Below are 10,892 nucleotides of genomic sequence, written 5' to 3'. Positions count from 1 at the left end.
AGCCAGAAGTGGCGCTGTGGCTCAAGTGGTGTATTGCTAGCCTTGAGCTGAAGAGCTGAGGGACAGTGCCCAGGCCCAGGGTTCAGGCCCCAGGACCGGACCCAAAAAAAAAAGAAAGAAAAGAAAATATGATGACTACCCTACTACAAATGGCAATAAAAGCAACAGATTAAATACACAACTCAAATACATGTTTCCATAAATATAGTACATCTATATCTTTATATATTTACCTTTGGATAGACAGATATATGTTATCTATTTGCTTATATGTATTATATAATTATATATGAATATAATACATACATATTTACTTATCATGTAATAATATATTTAATAGACATATATAACATATTTGTATATTATATAAGTAGTATATTATATTTTATTATATAATATTGTACATTATATATAATAATGTACATGTTATAGCATACAATATATTATGATGAGATGTTACATGTATATGTGTATATATGTATATGTGTATGTATATACACATATAATTCATATAATATGTATATGTAATACATATGTGTAATATAAATATTATAATACATATATCTATATATTATGTATTAGATATACATATATAGATCTATTTATACATAGTATGAATATACACCAAATATATATGTTTGAAATACATAGTTTAGATCTATTACCAAATAAATACAACTCTTCTGTAAAAAGAAGCTAATCAGAAAAGTGAAATGAGCAGTCTTCTCTAAAAAATTTAAAAAAAAACTTTTTTAAAATTAAAAATGACAAATAATAAAACCAAATATCATGATTTAGATGTCAAATATTCCATAATTGAGAACTGAATGCAATAAACAGGACAAAGAAGCATACTTTACAATGCTGCCATTATAATCCATTGCCCTTGCATTGCTGTTACTGATCTTATGTAGCAAACATGTTCACAAAGCAGAATGTAAAGAAAGAAGGAAAAATAAACCCATCCTAAAAATCAGAGGACTCAAAAAGCCTCGTCAGACCTAGAGAAATGACAGGGAAAATATTTGGCAAAGATAAACAATCAAGATCAGCACATGAAAAGTGAATCTAGGAAACTAACCTGCATCTTAACACAGAAAATTCTTTCTTTTTTAAGGGCAAATAACTCAGTTGTGAAAACAATCATTTTAAACCATAAGAAAGTCTAAATTTTAGTTTTAATTTTTTTTGTTTATTTGTTGTTGTTGCTGTTTTTGGGTCCGGTCATGGGGCCTGAACTCCGGGCCTGGGCGCTGTCCCTCAGCTCTTCCACTCGATGCTAGTGCTCTACCACTTGAGCCACAGCGCCACTTCTGGCTTTTTTTCTTTTTGCGTATGTGGTGTTGAGGAATTGAACCCAGGGCTTCATGCATGCAAGGCAAGCGCTCTACCACTGAGCCACCTTCCTAGCCCCAGTTTTAATTGTTTTTGTGTTTGTACTGGTCCTGGGGCTTGAACTCAAGGGCTGGGTGCTGTCCCATAGCTCTTTTGCTTGAGGCTAGCACTCTACCACTTTGAACAAGTTTTCTGGTGATTCATTGGAGATAAGAGTCTCACAGACTTTCCTGTCTGGGCTAGCCTTGAACTGTGATCCTCAGATCTCAGCCTCCTGAATAGCTAGGGTGACAGGAGTGAACTACCAGTGCCCAGCTAAACTAATTGGGTTTTCTTGTTTGTTTAATTTTTTTTTTTTTTGGTCAGTTGTGGGGCTTGAACTCTGGACCTGGGCACTGTCCCTGAGCTCTTCAACTCAAGGCTAGCATTCTAGCTCTTGAACCACAGCTCCACTTCTGGTTTTTTGAGTGGCTTATTGGAGATAAGAGTCTCACGGACTTTTCTGCCCAGGCTGGCTTTGAACTCAGATCTCAGCCTCCTGAGTAGCTAGGATTACAGGCATGAGCCACCAGTCCCTAGCTTGTTTGTTTGTTTTTGATAGAAAAATCACTGAGAACATTCTGGATAGAGTACAATAAAAACTTTGACCTTCTTTAAGATTCAGTTTCCTGTCACTATAACAAAACATCTGAGGCAATCAACTCATGAACAGGTTCATTTTGGCTTGTGGTTTTAAAGATTCATTCTAGTCTGTGGTTGTGTGGTCTCTTTGCCTTGGTCTTGAGTCAAAGCTGTATGTCTCTGCTGAATCGCCATTTAACAAAGCACTTTTATGAATGCAATGTATCTTGATACACCATTTCACCTAGAAAAAAAAAGAAGAAGAAAAATACTTAAGCTAACAACTCCTGAACCAAAGTGATATGCTAAATGAAATCCCCGTGTTTCTGGAAAGTATCCATAATAAAACACACCTGGAAATGGGAGGAGAGTCTTGCTCACAGGAAAACTATATATAACCATACCAACAAGCGTAGCAAGGAAAACATGCTCCGAATCAGCCAATTAGAACAAAAACAAGTGAACCAAATGAAAGCATAAGGAAATTATGACTGGATGCAAACAGAATCAATTACTTATCAAGGTAAAACTAGAGCTAATGCATAACCTTTTAAATTTAGCAACCCAAAGAGAGGAAGGGACAACATGGAGACAGTTTAAAAATCCATAACATCAGAATCTTAAAATAGTAAGAGATTCCCTTGCACCTGCCTATTCAGGAATTAAAAGGTTAAACTTTCTATCAGAACTAACCTTAGTAGCAGGTGCTGGTGGCTCATGCCTGTCATCCTAGCTACTCAGGAGGCTGAGATCTGAGGACAGTGGTTCAAAGCCAGCCTGGGTAGGAAAGGCCGTGAGACCCTTATCTCTAACAAACCACAGGAAAACTGGAAGTGGAACTGTGGCTCAAGTGACAGAGCACCAGCCTTGAGTGAAGGAGCTCAGGGACAGAGCCCTGGCCCTGAGTTCAAGCCCCATGACTGACAGAAAAAAATCTCTTTGGAGGTGGAAATTACAAGGTGAGAATATAGGTAATAAAATTTTGCTGAATGGGATATATGTGAAATGAGAACATTATAGCTATTCTTGCCCAGAGGAGGGTGGGAAAGAGTGAAGGGGGGGAAGGGAGGGTAAGAGGGAGGGATGACCATCCGTGGAAAGATGAATGCAGTAATTAACTTCTCTGTAGTGAACCTCTATACAATATGTGCACCCCATATATCCTGTTGTGTGCTGTTAATATATACAATAAAATTCATTTTGTTTAATATTAGCACATAGAAATTCACCACCACCAACAAAACACCTCCTAAGTATGATAATTTTAGGATTTTTGATTGCATGTTAAGAAGTTTTGTGGCTCAGAAACACAACAAATCAAAGAAAGGTTAGACAAATGGGATTGCATGAAATTGCAGAGCTTCTGCACGGCAAAGGATATACCTAGCAAGATCAACAGAAAGCCCACGGATTGGGAGAAGATCTTCACTAGCCATACAACAGACAAGGGTCTCATATCTAAAATACACCTGGAACTCAAAAAATTAAGTCCCCCAACAACAAATCCTGAAAGAAACAACTGTCCATCATTGAGATTCCACCACACCCCAGTTAGAATGGCTATAATCAAGAACCCTAATAACAACAGATGCTGGAGGGGATGTGGACAGAAGGGAACCTTACTGCATTGTTGGTGGGAGTATAAACTTGTTCAACCTCTTTGGAAAGTAGTATGGAGGTTCCTCAAAAGACTCCACATAGAGCTCCCCTATGACCCAGCAATCCCACTTTGGGCATTTACCCAAATGATCACAAACAAGACCATACTAAAGCTACCAGCACAACTATGTTTATTGCAGCATTATTTACCATAACTAAGATATGGAACCAACCCAGATGCCCCTCACTAGATGAATGGATCAAGAAAATGTGGTATATATACACAACGGAATTCTATACTTCCATCAGAAAGAATGACATTGCCCCATTTGTTAGGAAATAGGAAATGGAAAGACTTGGAAAAATTATATTAAGTGAAATAAGCCAGGCCCAAAGAAACATAGGTCCCATGGTTTCTCTTATTTGCAATAACTAGTATATGTCTGAGTCAAGCAGAAAAGGTCAGATAAGTTGATGGTAAGCGAAATGGACCCCAAGATAAGGACTCAAATGTTTTTTCTTTCTTGCTATTGTTTCTAACATATTTATAAGATGATTTCTTTGTTGCTTTGTATGTCCCTCCCCCAGGGTGTAATCCCTGTTTTCACTGTATTTGATGTTGGTATAATTTGTGGTGGGGGAAGGGAAAAAACAAATCGTTTAAATAGGGATACAAAGGAGGAGGAAACAATGCTTGATAAGAAATGCACTCATTACCTTGCCCATGTAATTGTAACCCCTCTATATGGTATTTTCACAAAAAAAAAAAAAAAAAGAAGTCTTGTGGGTTAGGAATGTAGATTACTGGTAGAGTGGTTGCCTAGCATGCATGAAGTCCTGGGTTCAATTCCTCAGTACCACATACATAGAAAAAGCTGAAAGTGGCGCTGTGGCTGAAGTGGCAGAGTATTAGCCTTGAGCAAAAGAAGCTTAGAGACAGTGCCCAGGCCCTGAGTTCAAGCCCCAGGACTCAAAAAAAAAAAAAATAAGGAAAGAAAGAAAAAAAGAAAGAAAGGAAGGAAGGAAGAAGGAAAAGAAAAAGAAAAAAGAAAAAGAAGTCTTGTACATAGCACATGGGAGGCCGAGAGAGAGGGGGATCATAGATTTGAAGCCAGCCTGGGCAACATAATAAGATCTCGTCTCAAAAAAAAGTTGCCTTTTATTTTTCCTGTTTTTGGTTTTGGTTTTTGTTGAGTGCATGTGGCTGACGTCTGCTATCCCAGCTACTCAGGAGGCTGAGATCTGAGGACAGCGGTTCAAAGCCAGCTCAAACAAGAAAGCCTGTGAGACTCTTATCTCCAATGAACCCCAGAAAGCCAGAAAGCGAGCTGCGGTAGAGGACCAGGCCTTGAGCACAAAAGCCTGGAGCCAGTGCCCAGGCCCAGAGTTCAATCAAACTTCAACACACACACACACACACACACACACACACACACACACACACACACACACACACACACACACACACACACACACACACACACACACACACACACACACACACACACACACACACACACACACACAGAGAGGCAGGCACTGTCAATGAACTTTCTGCCTTCAAAACCAGCCCCTGGTAGACAGGTGGCCGGTCCCCGCCTGACCACTGGGCTCTCTGGAGGCCGCTGACCGCCAGGCACCGTGGGGAGACTGCACTCTCTGGTGTGAAGCAGAAGGAAAGGGCTTTGAGCTGCTGCTGCTGGGGTGATCAGACATCACTGTATTGGGAGCCCTGTGTGGGGAGAACACTATGTGGGGAGCACTATAGGGGGAGAGGACTATATGGGGGAGCACTGTATGGGGGAGCACTGCATAGACACCACTGTATGGGGAGCACTGTATGGGGTCACCATGTCCAGGTCTCACTCTGTGGGTCAGGTTGTATATCTGTGGGGTATCCTACAAGGCAAGGGTACCAGAGCCTGGCCCAGAACTGATGCGTCTCTGGCCAGGGAAACTCAGGGCCCCATGCCTGAGCTTTTGCCTTAAGGATGAGTTCCATATGCCTGTCGTCCCAGAAACCCAGGAGGCTGAGGTCTGAGGATGGAGGTTCAAAGCCATCCTGGGTTGAAAAACACAATTCTAAGAGACTTCAGCTCCAATTTGCCAGCAAAAAATCTGGGCTGGGGATGTGATACAAACAGTAGAGCACCCACTGTGAGGAAACAAGCCAAGCGCACATGCAAAGGTCTTGAATCCAACCCCAGAGGAAATAGACAGACAGACAAGTTAGATAGATAGATACATAGATAGATAGATAGATAGATAGATAGATAGATAGATAGATAGATAGATAGATAGATAGATAGATAGATAGATAGATAGATAGATAGATTCACCCATGCCACAAGCCACAGAGAACTTGGACCGGACCATCCAGCAATGCTCAGGTGGTAGGACTCAGGCCCAGCAAGCCCTGAGCACCTAAGATCAACCCCTACTGCCATACACACATGATATTAAGGTCTTGCTCTTTTTTTCTGTATCTGTCTCTCTTTCTGTGTCTCTATCCCTCCCTCTTTCTCTCCTCTCTCCTCTCTTTCTGTCTCCCCATATCTTCCTCTCTCTTTCTCACACACAAGTGGACACACATGCATACACGTATACACATGCACACCCATGTGTGCGTGCTCACATGCAGCTTCTGATTGAGACTTGGTGCTCTGAATCCCATGGGGAAAAGCATTCTCACACAGCAGTTTTTTTGCTGGGCCTGGCAAGGCGGCAGGCTCCCAGGCAGGCCTTCCTTTAAAGGAAGAGATTGGCTTCTGATTGGACGTAAGCAATTATGAACCAGCAATGCCTTCTATAGGCAAGATCTGCATATGCAAATTAGACACGCATCCTCCACTTCTTTTCTGAGCAAAGCATGGCCAGGATGCCTTTCTCTGATTACATTTAAATATTCCTGCGGACCCCAGCTGTGTCTTGAATTAAGTGACACTGTGCCAAATGCCTCAAGGAGAAAGCCACTCTCCTGTATACATCCTGATAGTGTACTGACTTGGCCCAGCATGGTGGCTCATGCCTGTGATCCCAGCTACTCAGGAGGCTAAGATCTGAGGATCACAGTTCAAAGCCAGCCTGGGTGGGAAAGTCTGTGAGACTCTTATCTCCAATAAACCAGCAGAAAACTGGAAGTGGAGCGATGGCTCAAGTGGCAGAGCACCAAAAAAAGGTTAAGGGAGAGTTCAGCTCTGAGTTCAAGCCCCAATACTGGCATCAAAAGATACATAGTGTACTAGGATTGCTTTCAATATATTTGAATTTGCTTCTAACCAACTTCAAATAAAATTGAGCCTGGGTCACTGAAATCCAAGCCTACCACATTCTGCATGCAATACATGTAGACTTATCCCTTGAGGAACTAGAACTTACATGCTGCATATTTCACGCAGTATCATTGGGTGCAATTAAGAAAACATCGCTGGCTTGCAGACTCTTCCCGACAGTTCCTCTGTGCTGCTGGAGAATGTAGAACCCGAGAGTCACAAAGGAGAGCCAGGAATTCAAGCTGTTCACATAAAGGGTGCTTTGCCAGCTACTGCTGGGGAGAACCCGGAGTGAACCCTGCGTCAATGACGAGGGTGGTGGTGATGGTGATGATGGTGATGGTGATGGTGATGTTGGTGATGGTGGTGGTGGTGGTGATGGTGATGATGGTAATGGTGATGGTGATGTTGGTGATGATGGTGATGGTAGGAGCTGGGAGGTGTAGGTTCTGTCTACCATCTATTCAATGTCTTGGCTCATTTTCTGATGCTCTGGGTCCTTGGCCAGGGCTGTCATAAGGAACCAGCTGCTTCATGCAGCCAGGGGGTAGAGGAGAGGGGTCCTGCCCGTGCCCGGGAGAGGAGCGGAAGAGGCACTCTGGGGGTCGAACCTAGGGGCCTGGGCACTGTCTCCATTTTTCTCTCACAGGTGGCACTCTATCACTGCAGCCACAACTCCACATCCTGCTTTTTGCTGGTTAATTAGAGATAAGAATATTACAAACTTTCCTCTCTGGGCTGGCTTTGAACTCCAATCCTTGGATCGCAGCCTCCTGGGTAGCTGGGATGACAGGCGTGAGCCACCATCCCAGCCACACATATTTGTCTTCTGAGTTGAGTACACCAAGTCTGTGACCTTGAGATTCACCGTCATTCCCTGGTTCTAGGCTTCCAGACACTTGGGAGCCAGACACAGGTGATGCATTGAGGACTAAAAAATGTGACAAGGAAAGAACACAGAAGGGACTTTGTAAAAATGTGACAAGACACACACATGCACATGCATATGCGTGTGCACACGTGCATGCACACACACACAGGATGGCTGGTACCCCATCTCCTCTGGGAGGTCAGCTTTTGGGGAGATGCAAAGGGAAAGGACCGAGGTGCAAGTGTATCTGATAAAAGGCGTGATGAATGCCTCGTTACAGCTGTGGGTTTTCATGGTGAGAAAGCAGGTTGGGTTTGGCTCGGTTTCTCCAGAGGATGGAAGTCCCCCCCGTGTTCTAACCCCTGCTACTCCCCACCATCCTCACTGTTCTACCAGTCAGGCCCAAGAATTCAAGGGTGGCCCGGAAACTTGAGTCACGGAGGAGGTTGGGATTTTTCTTCAAATTTGAGTCACTGATGTCCATTTAATGATCTATATTAGATCTCTGTGGGTTTATATACATATAAAAATACGTATATTATATATATAACAACTTATATGTAATAACTCTAATAACTTTTGTTGGTGGTGGTGGTCATGGGGCCTGAACTCTGGGCCTGGGCACTGTCCCTCAGCTCTTCAGCTCAAGGCTAGCACTCTACCACTTGAGCCACGGCGCCACTTCTGGCTTTTTCTGCTTCTGTGGTGCCGAGGAATCAAACCCAGGGCCTCATGCATGCAAGACAAGTGCTCTACCACTGAGCCACCTTCCAAGTCCTCTATCTTTTCAATTTAATTTTTGTGTCAGTCCTAGGGCTCGAACTCAGGACTTGAATGCTCTCTCTAGGCCTTTTTTTTTTTTTTGCTGAAGGCTGGTGCTCTACCACTTGAACCACAGCCTCATTCCAGATTTTTGGTAATTAGTGATAAAGAGTCTCATGGACTTTCCTTCCCAGCCTGGCTTTGAACTGTTGGATCTTCATCCATCCCACGAAAGATGGACGGGGTCCGAGGAAAGGTAAGTGCGCCGCCCACCCATTCTCCAGCCTCCCTCAGCGGGGGAGACAATCAGACCCAGCGGGGAGTCAAGTCAAGCAGGAAGAAATTCATTTATTAACACAGAGCAGCCCTTTTTAAAGCAAAAAAGAGCGGGTGGCATGGGAGGAGAGGAAGAGGAACCAATCACTGTCAAGGTCACACCCTATCATGCACCTAAGCTTCCACGGGCTGGTTACGCACTGAACATAAGGTAAATTAGGCTCTGCCTACTCAACTCCCTCTCAGCGCCATCTTTGCTGCCCATGTGCTCTACAGATTCCCCCCTTTTTTTGTTTTAATGGCAGACCAACCTCCCAGTTAGTTATCCTTTTCCCTCCTCTGGAAAGGTTTTTTTTTTTTTTAATTTTTTTATTGTAAAGATTCTATACAGAGGGTTACAGTTACATGAGTGGGGTAATGAGTACACTTCCTCTTGAACATTGTTACCCCCTCCATTGTTTTCTCCCTACCATCCCCTCCCTCCCTCCCTTCCCCAAGGTTCTTTTTTTTTTTTTTTGATTGTGATTAAGTGATTACTTAATTTCCGGAAATTCACAGTATTGTGGAATAATGATGCTCATTTAAAGTCACAGGTTCATTCTAACTTTCCTGGAGCAAATTGTCTATCACAGTCTGTAATATATAACGGTGTTCATATGTTATATACCATACACGTGATCAGCAGCATGGGGATATTTAGTAGTGGTTCAACCAGATGAGTGGGAGTTCTTTGTTTCTTAAGTCCTGTTAGTTTTGTCATATCACCTAACATTTTGGATTTATCATCCGCTTATCAGGGAGACCATGTACTGTTTGTCTCTTCGTTCTTGGCTTACCTCGCTCAACATGATTCCTTCTAGCTCCATCCATTTCCCTGCAAATGCCATTATTTTGTCATTTCTAATGGCTGCATAATATTCCATTGTGTATAGATACCACAATTTTTGGATCCATTCATCTGTGGTGGGGCATCTAGGTTGTTTCCATATCCTAGCTATTGTGAACAGTGCTGCAATAAACATGGAGGTGCACGTGTCCTTGTATATTGGTTCCTGTTGTTCAGGGTAGATGCCTAGAAGTGGTATGACTGGGTCGTAAGGGAGGTCAATCTTTAGCTTTCTAAGGACCCTCCAGACTGCTTTCCAAAGTGGTTGTATGAGTGTACATTCCCACCAGCAGTGTAATAGCGTTCCTCGTTCTCCACATCCCCTCCAGCATTTGTCGTTGGCTGATTTGTGGATGTGGGACATTCTGACTGGGGTAAGGTGGTATCTCAGGGTTGTCTTTATTTGCATTTCCTTCACCACCAGGGATGATGAACATTTCCTCATGTGTTTCTTTGCCATTTTTATTTCTTCATTTGAGAAGTCCCTCTTTAGTTCCCTTGCCCATTTAGTAATTGGTTTGTTAGGTTTGGGAGGGATTAGTTTCTTGAGTTCCCTGTATATACAGGATGTTAACCCCTTGTCTGATATATTGCTGGTAAATATTTTTTCCCAATTAGTTGGTTGTCTTTCTAGCTTGGTTGCGATAGCTTTATTTGTGCAGAAGCTTTTTATTTTAAGGTAGTCCCATTTGTCGAGTCTCTCTCCAATTTGTTGTGACCCTGGGACTCTGTTCAGGAAGTTCCTTCCTGTGCCTATTAGTTCAAGTGTCTCTCCTACTCTGTCCTGCAGTAGTTTCAGAGATTCAGGTTTAATGTTAAGGTCTTTAATCCATTTTGAGTTGATGTTGGTGCATGGTGATAGGCTGGGGTCCACTTTTAGTTTTCTGCATGTGGCTGCCCAGTTTTCCCAGCACCAGCGGTTGAAGAGGCTGTGTTTCTTCCATTGTATGTCTTTGGCTCCTTTGTCGAATATCAGCTGGCTGTAGGCCTGTGGATTTATTTCTGGATCTTCTATTCTGTTCCATTGGTCTTCGGGTCTGTTTTTGTGCCAGTACCATGCTGTCTTTGTTATTATAGCTCTGTAGTAGAGTTTGAAGTTCGGCATGGATAGCCCTCCCATATTGTCTTTATCCCCTAGAATTGTTTTGGCTATTCTAGGTCTTTTGTTGTTCCATATGAATTTTTGGACTGTTTTCTGTATTTCAGAGATGTACGTCATTGGGATTTTAATAGGAATTGCGTTGAATTTGTATATTAGTTTTGGAAGTAT

At 42.7% G+C, this 10,892-nt stretch overlaps 1 protein-coding gene across 2 annotated transcripts in view; it reads right to left on the bottom strand.

Moving 5' to 3' along the window:
* Positions 1–2,034: 2,034 nt before the first annotated feature.
* Positions 2,035–10,892, bottom strand: part of LOC138841855 (uncharacterized) — a 28,511-nt gene continuing 19,653 nt past the window's right edge. Inside the window, exons 3-4 of one of the 2 annotated variants that reach the window (XM_070042767.1) lie at positions 6,934–7,020; positions 2,035–2,200 (exon numbers count right to left, since the gene is read on the bottom strand). The gene's annotated coding sequence lies outside the window, so the exon portion shown is untranslated. The remainder of the gene's footprint in view (positions 2,201–6,933; positions 7,021–10,892) is intronic. The other variant, XM_070042766.1, reaches the window with a different exon arrangement.

Source organism: Dipodomys merriami, unplaced genomic scaffold, assembly GCF_024711535.1.
Source record: "Dipodomys merriami isolate MVZ:Mamm:240054 unplaced genomic scaffold, mDipMer1.0.p SCAF_33, whole genome shotgun sequence".
NCBI classification, from domain to species: Eukaryota; Metazoa; Chordata; class Mammalia; order Rodentia; family Heteromyidae; genus Dipodomys; species Dipodomys merriami.
The sequence above is the reverse complement of the archived record's forward strand: the minus strand, read 5'-3'. Positions and strand labels throughout refer to the sequence as shown.